The sequence below is a fragment of the Falco rusticolus genome, chromosome 2 (genome assembly GCF_015220075.1).
Source record: "Falco rusticolus isolate bFalRus1 chromosome 2, bFalRus1.pri, whole genome shotgun sequence".
NCBI lineage: Eukaryota > Metazoa > Chordata > Aves > Falconiformes > Falconidae > Falco > Falco rusticolus.
The window spans coordinates 84,189,164-84,209,845 of NC_051188.1; the positions used below are offsets into that span (position 1 = coordinate 84,189,164).

Consider the following 20,682-nt stretch of genomic DNA (forward strand, 5'->3'; position numbering starts at 1 on the left):
ATTGCCCAGCTGAGAACTGCAACTGTTGAGTCTGCTGTAGCTTGTCTTCATTTGTGTTTCTAAGCTGACTTTCCTCGTCTATCCAGCTGTTGAATTCCACAAAACATTGAAGGAGTGCTGGAGATCTATGTCTAACTTTTCTGAAAGTGGATGGAAGACTAAAAAAGAAATAAAAAAAACACCCCACCCCGACTTTACTGATATTGATATCAATAGCAAAATATATGGAAAGATGGAACATTACATAGATTTTTCTCCTAAACAAACAATTACAGAGTTCTTGAAAACGTTACCTTAACATATTGTATTTTTAAATGAGGAGGTATGTGTAGGAATGAAATCGAATCTTTTGTGTGCAAACTTTTGGGGATGGAAGATCATGATAAAATTTGATGCTTTGATGGTCTGAGGGGTTGAGGGGAAGAAGAGCTTATTGGTTTGAACTTTAATTTCTTTTTTTTTAATTTTAATTACTTTATTCTGTCTAGTGGAGAAAAGACAATTTAAACTTATCTTAAAGTAACTGTCTGGGGCACAGATTTTATTTTGAAGCATAAATGCTAGAAGGCAGTATTGAAACTGAGCTTTCAACCTTGAAGTTTTATGTTTTAAGAATGCTTGATAATTACACTTTTTAATATAATGTTCAGGTTTTTTTCTATACTATGTTTTTCTAGAAATTTTTTGTAATTTTTTTTTGTTTGTTTTGTTTTTTGTTTGGTCAATGAAGAATGGGTCTCAAATATAAGAAAAAGCTAGGGGAAAGTAAAATTCTGTATGCAGTATGCATACAGTAGCTAAGCAACAATTTTTACCCACAGTGGTAACAGGATTCTTCTCAATATAGTTGCTCATGCTTTAAAGTCAGTGTACCCTTAAGATTTTTCTTAATCAGAATTTAATTTAACTGTCCTGCAGGAGCAGCAGTGTATTTCAGCTTCATTTAAAAAGTTTTATTTCCCAAGTATTAAGGTTTTTATGTATCTACTTCAGTATGATGATCCCTGCTCTGACCCTTTTTTTTTCTCATCTGAAATAGCATCACATGTTCTTAGAAGTCTAGGCTCCAGTGCCAGTGTGAGGATTCACTGGGCACAAGTATTTCAAAGACAACTGTAAGACTTTTTTGCAAACCCTTGGTACTCTGTGTAACTGCTATATTAAGGGACTGTGAACAGCAAGGATGTGGAATTTAGTGTAATGTAGCACAGACCCTGGTACATTGCACAGGAGCACCTCTTTTTTTATCTTGTATTTGTATAAAACACAATTGCACAAGTCTCACACAATCAAATCATTCCCTAATTATCCTACCAAACAATTAATGTTGGTAGTGCTTCTGCACATTTTCCAGAGCTCTATGAATTCTTTTGTCTATTTTCTATATTTGTAGTTCTTCAACCCTTCAATAGATATATATTCTTTTGCTTTCTGAAAATTTCCAGCTGGAATTACATGAAAACTCAATCTGAATTTTGGTCAGCAAAGAATAGAAAGGAAAAGCAGTTATTTTTTTCTGGTTTTTGTTTAGTCACAAAGTCCTCAGGGCTAGTTGTTTGAATTGGTTAGGAAAGCTGTCAGGGTGTGCTGGGCATGCAGGTATGTATTTCTACTTGGTGGAGTCAGTGTTTGCTGGGCTTTGGTTTAGCAGCATATGTAATAGCTAGATCCAAAACTGTTGCCAGCAGCAGAAAAAATCTTGCTCAATAAGGAAGTTTAACATTTAAGAGGGTCTATGATGTAGTGAAAGGCTTAGCATGCCTAAAACCAACATGAACCTCAGAGTGTGAGAGGTAAGAATTCAGTGGACTTCGGGACCACCAACAGTTCTCTTTCCCCTTCTGCTGGAGCCAAATTCAAGCCAGGGGCTTCTCATGCCCATCCAGCAGCTAGGCTGAGCAGCTGCTTCTGCAGACAGACCAGCAGACAAACACAGAGTACAAACACAGCCAACCACAAGATCAACACAGAGATCAGTGCCTTTACCAGCACACCCATAAAAGCAATTAGCATTCATGTAAATATGAACAGCACAGGCAGCGTGGTGCAGTTGCTGGTGTTTGGCTGATTAGGATTGAACTGTGCTGAAAGTACATGTGCACATCTTCAGTGTGTTGATGCACTATCACACTCCCAGATCTTTTAAATACTATAGACTTAAGTTTCTCCAATACCTGTGTCTGGTTTCTGTGCTCCTTAACCAGTCACTGGTTCAGACCTTAGGTCTTTCTGGATGCTGCTGTACTCCTACTTGCAGGCTAGTCCAGCTCAAAGTTCACTGGCAGAACACACACATACATTCACTCGCTCAGCTCACATGTACATGCATGTCTGCTGGTCTCTTGAATACTAACACAGATTTAGATCTGTCCTGTATGCATGCTCAGCTTTACCCGGTCACTAGTCCTGACCATGGGTCTTTCCAGATGCTGGCCTCCTGCTACTTGCTGGCTAGTGTGACTTGATATTAGGGAGCACCTGATACCCAGCCACCCATGCAAAACACTGTTCTCTCCAATGACTGATCTTAGGCTTATTCTTTTCAGTAGCTGGCATTCAGGACTCATCCAACTTGCTAGCTAGTTCAGTTTGAACTTTCCTAGTGGCCAACTGACGGAAGCTCAGGACAGGGAGTGTAAGAGCATAGTCTTTAATAGAAGTATAGGGTAATAATCAAGCCTGAGGCATGAGACAGCTTTACTGGCCAGCTCCTGCTTACATGACTTGCATCTTTTATCTTTACCTTTATTCTCCTATGCATGTTCCTCCCGCATCCACTTTCATCTTTCTCTTCCCTCCTCTTGTTCTCACTGCTAGACATTACGTAAGTTTTGTACACATTTTAATATGTTTGGGTCTGTGGTAGGGCATGTGATTTATTGGAACACTAGATGCTAACAATTGCATTCAGAAGTCAGACAAATCATTCATGATAGGGAAAGATACATTTGGTTTGTTCAGTTCTGACTGATGGAGGAAGTTCTTGATTCAGTAGCATATCTGAGTATGTTTAATTTCAGGTATGTAAGACAATCCCTAAATAGCAGAGAATTTAAATTTAAACATCTGCTTTGGTTGCACTGAAATTACATGAAATGTAAATATGTATGTTAGGCATGTTTTCTAGTTGCTGTGGTATGAATTGAAGTGGTATTATTTGTGTATTTAATTCTTTTGATAAATACTTAGTATGCCAATATCTATATGTTCACCTCAAAACTTTATTTCTCCTTGTTCACAAAATCTAGCCTGGATCAATAATACTATAGTTCCAGTTCTTCACAAATGGGATCTTTAAAACTGTTCTCTGTAGGAGAGAAGTAATTTAATTAAACTGAACATCATATACTTCATACTCCGCCGTTTTAATTCCCCTCTCTAGATATTGTTTCATACTTATACTAAGATTAACAAATTATTAAAATATTTTTATGGGACAGAGAATAAATTATTCACATTCTCATCAAAAATTGATATCTGTCAGTTACCAGGGGGAATTGGATTCCCTGATTTACTTTTCTGTAACAAAGCCTGAATGATTAGGCAGTACCTATTCTAGTTTTATAAAGCCACTGGGATTGTACCTGCCTGAATGTATTTGCAAAAAGAATGGATATCACCTAGTACCTCTCTCCTCTTCATATAAGTCTCAGTAAAAATTGATCTATCTTTCTATTCTACCCTTTATGATACATACAGGACCTTATTTTCAGCTTTCATAATATTTATGCTGAAACCCTTCCTGTTTACAGGAAGATCAGGTTGTTGCCTTCAACCATTAATGTTAGTAACAGTCTTGCATCTTACAATAATATTTTGGTTTAAGAAATACTTGGTTTAATACATCAGTTATACCAAGCTAAAAAAAAAAACAACTCAAAAACCAAACCAACCCAGGAAAAAAAGAATGTGGGCACTATTGCTATGTTTGCCGTGTGTGAAAGAGGAGGATGTGCTTTAACAGTAACTCAGTCTTTGCCTCTGTTTTAATGTGATGCTTATCGTGCTCATAAATCGTAGTATATAAACCATCAGAGGGGATTTTGATATGAAGTATAGGAAATAATTTGGATATTCTTAGGAAAATGCAGAACAAAGATTTATGTTTACAAATAGATGAAAAGTGTTTGAATCATGACCTTTACTATTATGAAGAGTAATATCTCACAACCATTGAAACATGCAACACAAAATTCTTCATTGGACATCAGAATTTATGTTAACATGCATAAGATGCTTTATTACATTCATAGTCACTCAGTCTAGTATCATCTTCTGCTGAATGGAGGGAAATTGAACTTATTTTTTGCATGTTAATGGTATCTTTTGAGATGACCATGTTTAAAGGCCCATGAGAGCAAAGTCTGAAGAGTATTTGACTTTCTGGGACTCTTCCTTCTAGGACATTTTTTTTACCCTGCAGTTCTATATGCCCAAGGATTTGACACTTCTGATACTAGTTAACATGCTATTTTAGGTAAAACCTGTATTTGCAAAAATAGTTATAACGTTTAAAATTTAAGTAGGTAATGAAAGTGCGCTGATACTGAAGTACTTCCCACCATCACACATTGTTAAGGTACTTCATGATTTCATTTCCACAAATCTCCACTTACTTGAGGGAAGGTATTTAACATTGTATTCATTTTAACCCAGAGAAACAGAGGTGGAAGTGTACTAAATTTTTCCCATACTAAAGCCGTGAGTGTTTCAGAATAAAACCTAGAGGCTTGAAAGGTAAGCAAATCCTCTTTTCTCATAGTTGTTTGGTGAAGCATTTGGAAAACAATTTTCATGCGAAGTCCAAAAGGAGACTTAGAATGCAAACTAGTCCATGCATCCATCAGGAAGTCCATGAAACCTCCTGATTTGACTCTCTTTTATCTGTAAATTGGAACAATGAACTTCCTATTTAAACATATGTGAGTTTTTTGTAGTAGATGAACTTATTAAAGGCAAATAACATTTTGTGAGTGCCTTGTTTGCCTGCTTATTTTATAAGAATGTTAATATTAAATATCCTTGTTTTGTATACTGAAAGCTACAGTATTGCAACAACTTTTGATGTTGAATTGTCTTTAATCCGATTGCTTCACAAGCAATGAAAATCACTTATAACTTAAATAATTTTCTCCTTCATATCAATATTTAGATAAAACAAAGGTTAATAACCCATAAATATTAATATCTATTAATTGCAGGTAACACTGCCTTTTTCCACAATGAATACTGATAATGTAAGCTAATCCCTGATATTTACTGCCATTTTTATTACCTCTGCTACAGACAACCAACAGAAACCACAAGCAGAATTGTATGCAGTCCTGTTAGAGCCTGTTACAATTCCGTTTTTTCTAGCCAGTGTATACAATTTTCTCTTTTCTATTAAATAGGCAAATAAGTTGATTGTTGAATAGAACTGCTATTCAGACCTGTATGAATAAAACATTAAGTTTTCTACATGCACAAACAAACAATTTTTATCACACAATAGTGCAAGAGCACAATAGTCAATATAATAGCATGCCAGTAGCTGTTGAGGAAACTTTGGATGATCCTTATCTTTCCGGCTTGCTTTACATCTCTTCAAGTATAAAATAACCAACTGTGTCTTATTAGTCTTTTATTCTCATTGATTTGTCCCTTTTCCAAATCAAGAATGAATTTTTGTGTTATTTTTGTTTCTGGGATCCACAGATTTACCTAATTCTCCCAACTCTAAATTCAGTGGAAATGCCTTTTCCCCTACTTTTTGGTACCTCTGCCTGTTATTGATTAGAGAAATACAGGTTTTTTTTCCAAACTTCTTAAAGTGTATTTAGTTATAGAATCCCTCTATCTGGTATGCATTGTTAGTTACCCTGTGTTGCCTTCTGCAGGTGTTCATCTTTGCAATACAAGCATGTTTAAATGATTCAAAATGAGAGTGAGAGATTCAGTGATACAAGATTATTTAGCTGACCAAAAAGAACTTTGATGGTGATTCATTTTTCTAGCTCACTAGAATGTTGGTAATTAAGCCTTCAGTCTCACAGGAAAAAGCCGGGACTGAAACCAGGTCATTGTTATTCAGTAGCCAAATGCAAAATGAAACATGTTTTTAACAATGAGCTCAATCAACTTTCCGAACAGCTGACAAATAAATGTGGAGGACTCACCATCGATGGCAAATTTTGGATCAGGTGGATGTGTGTTTTCTATTTAAATTCCTTTGTTCAAGAAGAGTTATTATGACTGAACCTTGATTTTTCAAAGAAGTTCTGAGAAATCCTGTGTATTTAGGTCGTTGAGTGATCACAATGACTGAAATGTGAAGAAATGAGAAAAATCTCTGCAGAGTTCTGGAAAAGTAAACATTTTTTTAAACTTGCTTGCATTGGGTCAATCAAAATGTGGCAAAAAATACTTTGAAATTTCTGAGTAAACATTTTCAGAATTTGCATTATATTATTTTGCTTATCCTTTTACCACTTCAGGATGAAAACAGGGGCAAGAAATCAAGTACTGTCAATAGATATGGACTGTACAAGCTTTCTTTTCTTTACACAGAGCCATTGCAATCTGTTGCCTTTAAATAATCACCATTTACTTTTAAGTTTTATTGTCATTACTCTTTACACAAAAGGAAGATGCCTAATAATGAAATTAAATTTGGACATCCAATATATTCCCTCAGAAAAAGCTATAGATTGTAGGATTTTTTTAAAAAAAAATCTTTTCCAAGCTTTTCTTCAACTCCTTGATGCCATACATCAGAAAATAAACGTTTTCATTTTTTTTTATCCTTTAAGTTGATACCAAATGTCAGTTTGTGGAAATCTGTTCACTGTCATCTTTATACACAAGGATTTTTTCCTCCACCTTTTCTTCAGTTGACACCTATGACAAAAAGCTATTGGAAAAAAGCTTTTGTCCCTACATTTGTTCAACATTTCACTGCAAATCACTTATGCCTTGAGCTGCTTTAGAGACTGTATACTCAATCATATGGAAAAAGAAAATATCTTAGATTTGAAGGCTGGGTTCTTGTTTTGACAGATTTAAGATAGATAATCCTAACTGATTTAAGTCACTTACATGAAAATTTTCATTCCCAGTTATCTCACCACAAGTTATTGTCAGTGACAGTTACTGACCTAAAACGTCTCCTTCCTATTCCAGAAAGGTATTGTTTTAATGTAGTTTTATCCACTACTGTATTTTAACTAAGTTTTTTTAAAAAATCAGCAATGATGATCTGTTTTCTTCCTTTCTTGAATCAAAAGAAAAATGACTTGTCTGTTAGTAGGAGCTAAAAATAAGTAAAAGCTAAGTTGTAGGCATTTCTTTTGTATTTCATGTGAAAGTGTTGCTGTTGGTAGTCATCTTCTCCTGAGTTGTGGATTACATGTGATTTCCATTTCTGGATTCACACAGATGTACAGCATCTGCAGCAACCACCTCTGTTCAGAAACACTGTTTGCCATTGAGTCATCCAAAGCCCACCTTCTGTGTCAGTACAATTCAGAATCATCCTGACGCTGTCAAATAATTTGGGTCCTTAATCACTGCCAGAATATTTTAACAGCAATTCCCACTTTTAGTAGCATCTTCTCTCTCTTCACTGGGGGACTTTATCTGATTTTTTTTGTCTCTTACCATAGCAAGACTTTCCAGTCCAGTTGATTTCCTAGATGTCTGCTTCTAAGCATTTTGTCCTTTTGTTTTGCTGGAGGTCCCCAAGCCTCTCCCTATATATTCCTCTCTGAATTTAAGAGGCCACCAGCCACCAAATTATATATTTATTGGATTTTTGGAATACTGACTAAAATTTGCTCTAAATGAGGACTACAGAGTTGATTTTAAAGTTGTTCACACACAACAGGAAGCAATGGACCATCCCCAACCAAGAATTGCTGATTGTCTTTATGGCTGGAGACTCATGACACATTTCGACTACCCCTCAGGAAACTAGGAAAATTTTAATAAATATCATATTAACCACAAGAGTTCTGGGGATAAAATATTGTGAGACTTTAATGAAGTCTTAATAAAATTTAAATATGTTCTCTATCGATAACCAAGTCTGGCAGGTGAGTAGCTGTGTGCCACGTTAGCTGATCCAAGAACTTTGCAGTGGGGTTAAAATATTCCTGAAGATATATCTAGACTGATGTGTCCTTACATGGAATAATGACAGTAGCACAGATGTGCATAAATAGTATGTGAGACCACACTGACAATAAAAAATGATATTGTGTAGACATGAGAATTTTCAGAGTTTGAAAAATATGTTATTTTGTAGTTTGAGACCTATGGAGCTAAGACAAGTACAGTATGTATGGGTTCTGTCAGAAAACATTGCTTGTTATAAAAAAGAACAAGTCGGTGTGAATTACCACTTTGGCCATAAAAATCCAATATGTCTCTGAAAAGGCACTTGACAGCTCAACACAGTTTCTTGCTAAAGGATATTGCTGATAGTTTGGGGTTTTATTTACTTCCTTTAGGAGCAAAATAGTGTTCTGTGATAGTTTGATAATCTCTGGAGCAGGTTTTGCATGACAATGATAACAGAATGTAAGGTGTATTCTTTAAATTGTCATCCTGGACATATGATTGCTGGCCTCTGAAGCTGCTGCAGTTAAATCAGTGCTTACTCCTGAAACTATAATAAAATCCAACAGCAATGACACCCAGGCCATTATTTGACTTAATTTTCTCCTGAAACAAGGAAGTAATCCAAATAACTTGCTAATAAATGTAGAAGAAATTACGGTTCTTTGACTTCTCTGAGGGATTTTCTTTTCCAATATAAAGTTTTATGGATTGACTCCTGAAACCTTCTTTTCAAAGTATGTGATTTTATTTTTTTTCTTTTTTACTTGCATTGTGCCACAAGAAATACGTTGAACTCATAGCTAGCATTAGGAAGAGAAGACTGCTTAGATTAAGTACAAAGTTATCTATTGCTGTTGTTGTTAACACATCATATGCTATTTCTGTGGAAAGTCCATAATACATCTAAAACCAAATAAACAAACAGAACTGTTTTGCAGCTGGTATTAACTTTATATGTGTAGCATATAAACCACAGTAGAACAAAGGCTTTTAAAAGTTTATTTTGCTGAGAGAAATAAACTACTCAAAATTGTGAAACAGAACTTCTGGAGAGAGAAGTAACTTGAAGGCAATAGAAGTCTCAAGTCTTGAGGATATTCTCTGAAGATATCAGTTCCTAGCCAAAAGCCAAATACTTCAGATAGATTGCAGCAATATTCTGGCTAACCATTGAATATTTTACCTATAAGGATAAGGACAAAGAAATTAGATCTGCAAAGCTGTGAGTAGGAGAAATGTTTTGGTTAAGGGGACAGCTTTTAGAATAGTTCATGTAAAGGCTGAACCCCCAGGTCTAAAAAACCTTGTTCTGCCTAGGGATTTTGAGTGAAATGCAAGTAATCTAGAATTTTCTTTTGTATTTTATTTGCTTTTCTGCTTTGTGTATAAGAGCTTGATCTTATATTGTCATTTAAGCCCAATTTCCTGTATTTTCAGGTTGACTAACAGATGTAGCTAATTTCTTCAGAATGTTTGACCGTAGAGATTATCTGCTAAGGCGTTTCAGGGGTTAACATTGAGGCTGGCATTGCCATATGTTGAGCTTTAGGATGTTGCACACAAAAGACAGTGGGCAAAAGGGTACATTATTAGAGCAAAAAAATTCTTGTCTGTCTCATTTGATAGGCTAATAATTATTTTTTTTTAGTTTGGTTACAATACTACTACCATTCAGAGTCAACAATAATAAAGAAAAGTTTCTGTTATTTTGTTACACAGAAAAACTTTCCTATTATCTACTTTTTTTTTTTTTTTCCTGGAGCAGTGCTCATCCTTCTGGTGTCCCTCTGGGTCTTAAGCTTGACAGCATCAGTTCTCCCCAGATGCAGAGGTCGGATGGGGATGTCAGAGATCTGTCAATGCCCCACCTTCTTCGCTTGGAGGGCTAGTAAAGTGTTCATTCCTCAACAGTTTGGGGATATGGCTGGATTTATTTTTATGAATTATCTTAACTCAGTCTGCATAAATGAACTTTCTCTTTAGTGGTTCTCAATTATTCCATTTTCTATTCTTTGCTTTATCTAAACTGATTTAACAAGATTGCATTCCTGTAGTGACCATTGTGATTTGTGTTTACGGTTTTGGATGTCTGATACCATCCTGTGTTTGGACTCTTGCAAACCATTTTTTATTCTAGTATCATAGATAATTCAGGCTGCACAGTTTTTTACTCATATCTCTCTAAAATCAAAATATCCTAAACCAAACCTGACTGCTAAACAATTGCTATCATAAATAAAAGAAGCTAATAACAACTTATACTAAGACAAATGTCAATCAAATCCTGAGGCCCTGCTTTGTAAGACCACTAAAAAGTCTTTTAATAGTAATGGAAAGAAACCATATTTACTGGGCTACAGAAGTGTTCCCTCTAGTAGAAACAATAGTCCTACAACGGGAACTATTTAGCTATGAAATACATGTAGTATACTGTGGATTCTGTCACTTAGAGATCTACTATGACACATAGATTTATCACACAAGTCGAATTAATGGGCAAAAGTTACTTTTGAAGAGGGATTCTTCTTACCAGCTTTGTCTGTTTTCTTGAGAATGAAGAAACCCAAGAAACAGTGTAGAGCTCAATTCTGCCTTGCTGCAGAAATCTGTAAACCCCAAATGAAGAAGACTATAAATATCAAGATTATAAAAATGCATAACTCAGGAAATACATATATATGACCCACAGCAGAGACTAATAGCTAAACTGGTTGTTTCAAAAGTTTATAAACTGTTTCAAAGCAAACACTTGGAAAAGGCAAAAGTGCTGAGTAATCATTCTATCCCATTCACTTACAGGAGCCAGTTGGAGATATATATACAAGTTTCCAGTTACTGTCCGCTGTATGGAGTCTGATATGTCTCCTGGAAAATTGTCATGAGCGGTACAATTTTTGGTTGAATACAAAAAGTAGAAGGATATAACAGCACCGGTGTCATTACTGATTTCACAACGCTTTGCAGATTTTGATTAAAATCTGCCATAGCTTCAGAACTTGACTGTGGTTTCAGAGATCAGACTAAGAGATACATATATCCAAGAAGAGTTTAAAATTAAAGTAAAAATATACCTGTCAAAAATAATCAGATATTTGACATATGTCAAAAATTCAATTATGCCTGAACTGAAGCAATTACAATTTCCTTTCAACCATGGACTCAAGACATTTCTGTGTGTGTTTGGATCTAGAAAAAGACTAAGAAAAGGGGAAGCTGTCATAGTCTTATTTACTTGCCAGTACTTTATCTTAGGGTAGTGTGAACTTTCTTTTAGAAAGAAAGGATAAAGTTTGGTGGTGTTTTTTTTTTTGTGGCTGGGCACTAAAAAGAAAGTCATACTTGTTTACAAAGCATATAGTGTTTCTTGTGTGGCTCTTGCATTTTCAAAACATTTGTGTGGTTATTTTATAGTTTTCATTAAGATTTTAGTCAGGCTATTAAGTGTTAGTAGACTATTTTGTTATAAACACAATACAGTTAATTTGCTGTAGTACAGGGGGAGAAAGGTCAGCCATAGTTTTCCCATTACCACAGTAGGTCAGAACATGTAAGATCCTGTTTGCAAAAAATATGGCTATCTATCCCTCCACTTAGCAATCTATCTCCATCCACACTGTGTTTCTGATCTTTTTCTATAACATTATTTATCAATTAATCTCTCTTGAAAATGTCAGAATTTTATTTAAATGTGTGCAGAAATAAAATGAAAAGTTAGTTAAGGAAGGACCAATTGACCTAATTAACTGAGTTTTTACTTGTCTATTTTTGTGTCACAAATAGAATCATTCAGAGAAAAGTGGTATTGATAGATCTTTTACAGTACTGATGTAGAAAGGATTTTGCACTTTTTCCTTTGAATTTGCAGTATGCCTCCTGCTTTCTGTGACTTTGGTTCTAGGACATTACTGTGATGCAGACCTTTAGATTTTGGACACCTGGATGATCTCACAAAGTTTTATCAACGTAAAGTTGTCATCAGGGAAATAAGGATGACACACAATTTTCAAATGTATAATATGGTCAAAGGAAGATGGGCTAGATCTGCTGTTTATCAGATAATTAGGTGGAAAAAATAGATTTGGGAGGAAAAAGCCAGGGAAACTGCCAGTCCACCATTAAGTTTCAGAAAAAGTGTTGGACCATAGGATAATTAGAAAACTTTTAGTACTCTCATTCCTGATTATTCTTCTTCACTTCTTACTCTTATCTATTTGGCATTCCACCCACCAAATACCTTTCATATAATGCTGTCTGACCTCCACTCATTCTGCTCTCTGCCATAGTATCATTTTGCAAGTTACTGTCTATGCCTGTTAGCTTTTTGCTGGTCCCTCAGATGTTTTTTTTTTTAGTATTTGTTTTTCCAATCCTATTGCTCACTACTCCCTGTCTTTACAATAATTTTCCTTCTCTAATGTGTGTCTGATGTGCTGCTCTGTACTGCTGTTCAACCTTGCTTTCTTACCGTTCTAATCTCCTAACATTCAGATGTGTCTTTCCTAATATGCTGGCCGACTGGATTTCTGTAATGTGAACCCAAAGTCCATCACCACATTGCCTCTGAAGGCAAATTGCAAAGATATATCCATGCTGACAAGACAAATACATAAGATAACAGCAGAGATGGAAAATATATTTGAATATGGCACATATATGAATGTCAGGCATTATTTTTTTTTAACTTAGGCCCTACCCAAAGTCAAAGTTGCCGGGTACCAGAGTTTTGGAGATAAGAGGGATGTTCTGTGATAAACTGGTTTAGGAGGTTGTGTAATTTCTGTATCACTGCAGCACATTCTTACACCAAATTTGATAATCAGATATCATATAGAAGTGATGGCGGCTTTGTTCTGAGATATAGTGAGTGCTAATTTTATACTGGGGGTTAAAAAAATATTGTCTATTTATCCTCAATGAGACAGCGAGATCTTCATGATCTCTGTTACATGTATTTTTTACAGTTTTCTCAGAGTTAAAGATCTTAAGCATAACTTTTCTTGTTTCGGTTATCACCAAAGAATAGAATTACTGTGCTGGGAAACATTTTTTCCCTCAGTGTGCTTAACCCTTGTAAGATTAGCTGTTACTGCACTTTAATGATAAATAAATATAAGTTAATTCTGTCAAAATAATGGTTTTGATTTTGGCTGCAACTGCACTATAATCTATTAGAGAAAGATAATTTTACAAATGAAAAGGAAACTTTACGGTTTCCCTTTTAGACACACTTCATTTAAAAACAAAATAAATTGCATTAAATGAAACAACATATTTAATTACTAAGCCCTGTTCTTAAACCATTTATTTTAATCTAAATGGCAAATGTTTATCTTGTATCCATTATTTTGTACCAAAGAAATTCTTCTGAATGAAATCTCTTAATGAAATAAGCCAGAAAGAATCTGCCAGAAGTATACAAAATTGTATTAACACAAGATTCATAAAATGGCAAACAAATCATATAAACATGCTGTATCTAATAAATTGTCTTGTGTGCTTATGATAGTGATGATGTGAAGCCTTTCAGTTAGACTCAAACATTTATTCCTTTATTTGTGCCATTTATTTCTTAAGACAACTTCTCAAGTTTTAACCAGTCATTTGTAAAATTATTAATTAACATCTGAGCTGCATATTCATGACTTTAACTTTTTCAACTAAGGAACTCAGCAACTCAGAGAGGATCTTATTAATGTGTATAAATATCTGAAGGGAGGGTGCAAAAAGGATGGAGCCAGGCTCTTTTCAGTGATGCTCAGTGACAGGGAACACAGGAACTTCAGTCTGAGCATAATGAATACTTTTTTTTTACTGTGAGAGTGACCAGGCACTGGAACAAGTTGCCCAGAGGATTTGGGGAGCCTCCATGTTTGGAGATATTGGAAAGCCTTCCTGGACATGGTCCTTGGCAACCAGCTCTAGGTGTTGCTGCCTGAGCAGGGAGGGGGGTTGGACCACGTCGGCCAGAGGTCCCTTCCAACTTCAATCATTCTGTGATTATGTGAAGCTTTGAGAGGCAGGGGAAAGGAAAGCTCTAACTTTTGGTGGAAGAATCCGTAATTTGGGAAGCAGATTCCTCGAAATAAAATCATTGTGGACCATCTATGAAAGGAATCTCTCTTGCATTCCACCTACCTAAATAAACTGTACTGGGGGAAGGAAAATAGTGATGTCAACATTAAAAAGCAGGATGAAATTAATTTAACCTTTAGCATTTCACATCCTTATTGTATTAGCTCTCTTACTTACTGTATTGTATATAATGTCAACTAACTTGAAGTGTATTACATTTAATTTTCTTTGTCCCAGAGAAGATGCAAATAGGAATTTTAGCATGACATATATGCTCTGAGAAATCATAACTTAGATTAAATTATACTTTGTTTATAGATTTTGCTGTTCATGTCTGAAAGGATAGGAAAGACTAGGCAATCAATTATCTTCCTGGTTAATTTCAAATATAAAAAAAAAATAAATCAGAACTTCACTGATATAGAGCTCAAGACACACGACTAACTGACATTTTAGTAATACATATGCCCTTCAGACATCCATCTTGAGATGTTAACGTTTGTTTCATACCTTCATCAGAGATGTAAGCCATTCATCTTCAAATACTTTTTTTCTATAAATACCATAGAAAAGTAGAACAGCTCAGGTTGGAAGAGACCTCGAAAGATCACCTGGTCCAACCTTCTATGGAAAAGGAAGCCTAGATAACATTATCTAGTGCTCTGTACAGTTGCGTCCTGAAAACCTCCAATGAGAGGGTTTCCACTGTATCCCTAGGGAGATTGTTCCTGTTATTGATTGTTTTCACTGTAAACAAATTCTTTCTTCGGTCAAAATGAAACCTCTCCCAGTGCAACTTGTACCCATTGCTCCCTGTCCCCTCCACGTGGCTCCTTGTTCAGAGAACCTCCATTCTCTTTGTAGATGCCCTTTAAGTACTAGAAAACTCTGATAAGGTCCCCCCGAGCCTTCTTATCTCCAGGGTGAAAATATCTAAATCTTTATTCATTCCTCATAAGGCAGGTTCTCCAGCCCTTTGATCATCTTTGTGGCCCTCCTTTGGATGCTTTCCAGTCTGTCTGTATCTCTTCTGAATTGTGTGAACCAGAACAGGACACTCCAAGTGTGGCCTGACAAGTTCTGAGTGGGAAGACCACACCTCTATCTCTGCTGGTAGTGCCCTGTGGGTGCAGCCCAGGATCTGATTTGCCTTCGCTGGTGCAGCAGCACACTGCTGACTCACGTTCAGCTTGTTGCCCACCTGGACCCCCAGGTCCCTTTCAGCAAGGCTGCTCCCCAGCCACATCAGATCACAGCCTGTCTGGGCTCTTTGGTAACACCATCCCAGGTGCAGGGCCTCGTGCTTGTCTTTGTTGGCCCACTCTTCCAGCCTCTTCAGGTCTCTCTGTAATTTGTCTCCCCCGACTGTCCACCTCACAAGTTCACTGTCATTGTGAAACTTGATGAGAACCTCTGCCTTATCAGCATTATTTGTAACTAGTTTCTCTGCCCTGTTGAGCAGTGGGACTGTCTTCCTTGTGCTTCTGATTATTACCCACGTATCAGAAGAACCTTTTCTTGTATGTTCTTGATATTTTTGGCCAATTTTGGTTCTAGCTAAGTGTCAGCCTCCCTAACTGCATTTCTGCATGCACTAGCAAGGTTCTTGTAGTTCTTGCTGGGTATTTGTTGGCCTTTCCATACCTGGTGTGCTGCTTCTTTGCCTTTAAGTGTACCCAAAAGCTAATTGTTAAGCCAGGGTGATCTCTTGTTCTGCCTCCTTCATTTCCCTTTGAAGGAGGCACGCTGTTCCTCATATCACCTGCTATTCACTGAGATGAGTGGATCTGGCTTCGCAAATAAGAATGTATTTTATATGTATTCTTAAAAACAAGAACAACACAAAGCATAGTGATCTATCATGATCGCAGAACTGTAGAATCACAGGTCTGTTCAGGTGGTCATATTGTCCATCCAACCCCTCCCTTTCCTCCAGCAGGTTTTTCTAAAGCAGGTTGTCCAGGACCACCTCCAGTGCAGTTTTGAATATCTCCACAGATGGAGGCTCTTGGCTGTTGTGTGATGGCTGTCAATTCAGAAAATGTTATTCATATTCACTCATTGAGACTGACTAATTACAATACTGGTGTAGTAAAGCTAACACAGACTGCTACATTCGCACAGTTCATCAATTAGAACCCACAACAAGGGATTATAATCATGTTTTACTGAAAAGGAATAAAAAAATTCAAGCAGCCTCATTGAAAACACTATAAAAAAAAAAAAAAGAAAAAAAAAGAAGAAAAAGATGCAAACAGAAATGAACCCACCCTAAATAACAGTTGAGGTAGAAATCCTTTTTGTTCTTTACTAAACTCTTGGAATTTAGCACTGAACCACTTTTGGAAGAGCTGCTATAAAAAAAAAATCTTAGTCTTCATATGTGAGCCAGGTGTTTGTCCCTTCTAGCGGGTGAAAATAAGTGAATACCTATGCCTGACTTTTATTATGTATTTCAGATACTTACTGGATTGCTGGCAATATCTCACTCTACTGCCTGATATCAGTCCTCCTTTTCTGGATGAGTTCCTTGAGGTAGAATTAGCAACCATTCCCCAGCATCAGCTGCTGTCTGTGAATATTTTGGAGGTTGCCCTTTCCAGATTAAGAATAATGGTAGAAGATAGACCTGATTATACTGGGTTGACATTTATATGGCCTGTGCTAATTTTAGCAGGGTTGTCTGCAGTTTTTAGTATAATAATTCTATACTAATAATTTTAATGGAGAAACTATCAGAAAATAACCCCACAACTAACCACAGAAGTGCCCACCCTTCAATGATTCCCCATCCGACTTCAAGAAGACATTGTGAGCTCTGCCTCGTCTCTCTTTTTCTATTCAAGGAATCTGAACAGAGTGCTATATTCTGGGCACAATCAATGGGAGGCAGTCTGAGATGCTACAGAGTTAAGTGTGATGCATCAGGAGATAATCCTTTCAACATCTAGAACATCTGCCATCAAAGCACCTTATTAATATGAAAACTAGCTTTAAGATAAGGTTAGGTGAGAGGATGATGATTCTTGTTAAAGACATTGCAGGATATTTTGCTCATTGCCATTACAATTTTGTCACTGTGGCACTGCCTGGGATGCTTGCTCTTAAACATTTTCCTAAGCTACTGTAGAGGCAACAAATGTGTTTTCACCTGTCTGTGTTCCTTCCAAATAACCTCACAGCTATGGGGATCCACTGTTTCTGTAACTAATTTTAACTTTCATAGTGCTATTCTTTCTAGAACTGACACAGAAATTACACAGAGCTCAATCACAGTGCAGTGCCCCACAGAAGTGAAGCAGGGAATTTGAAATACACTCATTTTTCATTTAATTATCTTATTCAGTTCTGAGTTCTAGGCTCAAGTGTCAAAGGATGCAGCGCCCAAGGAATCTTTTACAGAATTAGTGTTCTCCGTTGTCCTTTTGAGAGGCTTGAGGCAAGGCTTAAAAACAGGTGACCTAAAAAAGAAACGAGGGAGGACTGGGATCTCTGCATGCTTCTCCGTGAGGCAGTTGACTCTAATTGCAGCCCTTTGTCTGAATCAGATAGCTTGTTTTTTAAAGGGTCAGCTGAGCTTTCTCTGCTCACTGTCCCCATTTCCTAATGGCCTGTAAGACAGTGAAAGAGAAGTAAGGTATTATCAAAATCTAGCCCAAAGCTTTTTACCAAATGTGATGCAGCTCTATTCTGAAAAATGCCTTGCTATGGATTTCTTATGAATAATTGTGGATACTCGTTGCAGTATAAATACTTACATGGAGGTAAGGGATCAGCTGTTGGTATTGGTTTGTGGTATCCCTAGCAGAGTACTTGAGGTCCACAGTCAAATAGGAGCATCTTGGTTGGTAATGCCGATTCACACTAATGTGGTGCACATAGATACTGTCGTGCCAGCAGTTGCTGGCCCACAGTCTCTAAATGGGAAGGAGAAAAAGAGAAGCTTGAAGCAGTGTGTGATTTTTGCAATTAGGCCTATTTCATCTATCTTATTAACTAGGCAAAATCATAAGGAAATAAATCTGTACTAGCAGTTAATGATCAGTTGGTTAGTTGAGAGCTGCAGGCAAGCCCAGTGATATAAAATTACTGTCATTATGAACAGCTTCTCCTAAGAAGATTTTTGTATTAAAAATGAGAATACATTCTGTTTCAATGGCAATACTATAAAATTTGTCTTTTCATGATATTTAATAACCAATTTTCTGCCAGAATGACCCAGAATGCTTTCATATAGGTTCTGTATTAAAATTTATTTGAAAAACAAAGCCACGATGTCCTGTAACAGGCATAATTAAGCTACAATTCAAACAGTATATGCAGTGCATATATACTATAGCTAGATTTTAATTTACAGTCTGTTCCGTTTGTTGCATGTTAGAAGAGTGACAAATGAAACTTACGGATGTGCCACAATGGTATTATGAAGTGCTTACACACTGTTGTTGATTACACTGTTTTGGTAAGCATATATTTGATTTAAGGCAATCTAATTGCATATATATCCTGAAGAATACACTTCTAATTAAAAGATATTACAGACCTCTGCCTGAACGACACCAGGGTAGGCCCAAAGTGGGCAAGTCACAGTAAAGAGCTGCCTTTTCTTTCACAGAGGGAGAACAGTGCATCAGTGCTGTAACTGACCTCTGTTCCAGAGGGATGGATCCTAGTTCGGATGTTTTCAGAAGTATGGAAACAATGGTCATCTTATTTATTTCAGATACGGGATTAAAAAATTAATTGCTAATTTTTAAAGGTGTTCAAAAAGCCCTTTGACCACATTATTGCCAACAATATTTGTATATATATATTGTATATCTTTTAAATCTTGGGTATGCACTTGATAGAAAATGCATCAAACGGGAAGATTAAGACTTAAAGAAGAATCTTAAATCTATATGAAAAGAAAAAGAAGAAGAAATATAGTTTGTTTTTCTCATCTATATACTAACATTTTCAATGGATTTTTAATGAGGATATTTTCAAGCTATTTCAAGGTACAAGACTTTTCAAGTAATTATTTCAAAGACAAATTTCTCATGTCTTGATGGACTTCTATAAATACACAAAAATGAAACAATTGTGAGTGCAAAGCAGGTGGTTAATATCTGTAACTGCTACATGATAAACCTCTTACATGCAGAAATCCACAAATATTTAGGTAAGAATTCTCTACTGTTTGTAGCATCCATAATAAAGTGAGGCAGTGGTCTATATTTGAGGTCTTGAGGCATTGTTACTGAAAGGGGCAAAAATCCTGCAGAGTGGTTTGTCTTTAAATAATCCCAGCCTTCCTAATTTAAGGCTGATTTGCCAATCTTAATTTGGTTAATTTATTTTAATTTAAGAGTGTTTCCACCTAAAAGCTTTACAGCTACAGAACTACATTAACTCTAGTGGGGTTATGTACTATAGAAAATAACTAAATAATTCAGTACAAGAAATTTTTTCATAAAGGTAACCAGTCTGGACAAGGAAATTTACTAATTTAAATACGTTGTTATTCTACCCAAGCTACTTTGGATATCTTTATTCAAGGTTGCTGTTTGTGTTGAATAAATGATAGCAACAATAGATTGTGACGTAGCCATAGAAGTTGCAATGTCCGTAGGCTTTATAATTACATGCTAGCAGAGGTGGTTTGATGCAGATGAGGAGTCCTGACTGTTCTGTGTTTTGAAGAGTTATCTTTCAAGCTCTTTACCACTCTGCTGTGACTTAATTGACCTTTTTTTTTGTTTCTGGGCATTTCTGTCTGTCATCATTTTACTTTGCCTCCCTACACGTCCACCTTCATTTCCAAACTTCCGTGCATCCACCTCTTTTTTTATGTTTTGTCCTTCCCAAGGTTATCAGAAGCAGCAATCAGGGAGAGTGCTGCTTGTCCCATGCATGCTAACTTTAGCAGATTGAGTCATTCTCAGGGAATGATACTCATAGATGGGTGTTAGCATGTGTACATTGTAGCAGGCATGAAAATTTATCATTAAAATGGATTCAAATCTTATTGTAGAAGTAGTTACTCATAAATAAGAGGTTTTTCTGCAGATAGAAATAAAGCTGGAACCCTAACCCCGAGATGTCAATTCTACCAAATTTCAAGAATTCTTTTCAAAGGACCTTGAAAGTGAAAAGACTGTATGATTTACTTTCTCTCTTTTGTATAATTTTGCTCTAACTTTCTTTCTGAAATAGCTGGAACATGCCCTGAGGTAGGTGTTCTGACACTTGGCAGACTGACAAGTCATTGGACAAAGGCCCTTAAAAATGTATCAGTCCACCTTCATTATAGATGACATAGGTGTTTGGGGTTTTTTTTATGACAGCAAAATCAATCAGATGAAAAATCGTATGGAAAAGACATGGCTTTTGAAGTAATAATGTAGATTCTTTCAAGTATGTTTCAGTTATGTCTTGAACGTGAACAATTGCTTTTGGGTTGGTCTTTTTTATGCATTGTTACTTTCTTATGTTGCAACCCAGAGATGCTCAAAAAACATGACTTAG

The 20,682-nt window shown here is 36.2% G+C and overlaps 1 protein-coding gene across 1 annotated transcript in view; it reads left to right on the forward strand.

Annotated features, from left to right (window-relative positions):
* CFAP47 (cilia and flagella associated protein 47) overlaps positions 1-20,682 on the forward strand; it is a 342,925-nt gene that overhangs the window by 277,791 nt on the left and 44,452 nt on the right. The gene's annotated exons all lie outside the window — the stretch shown is intronic.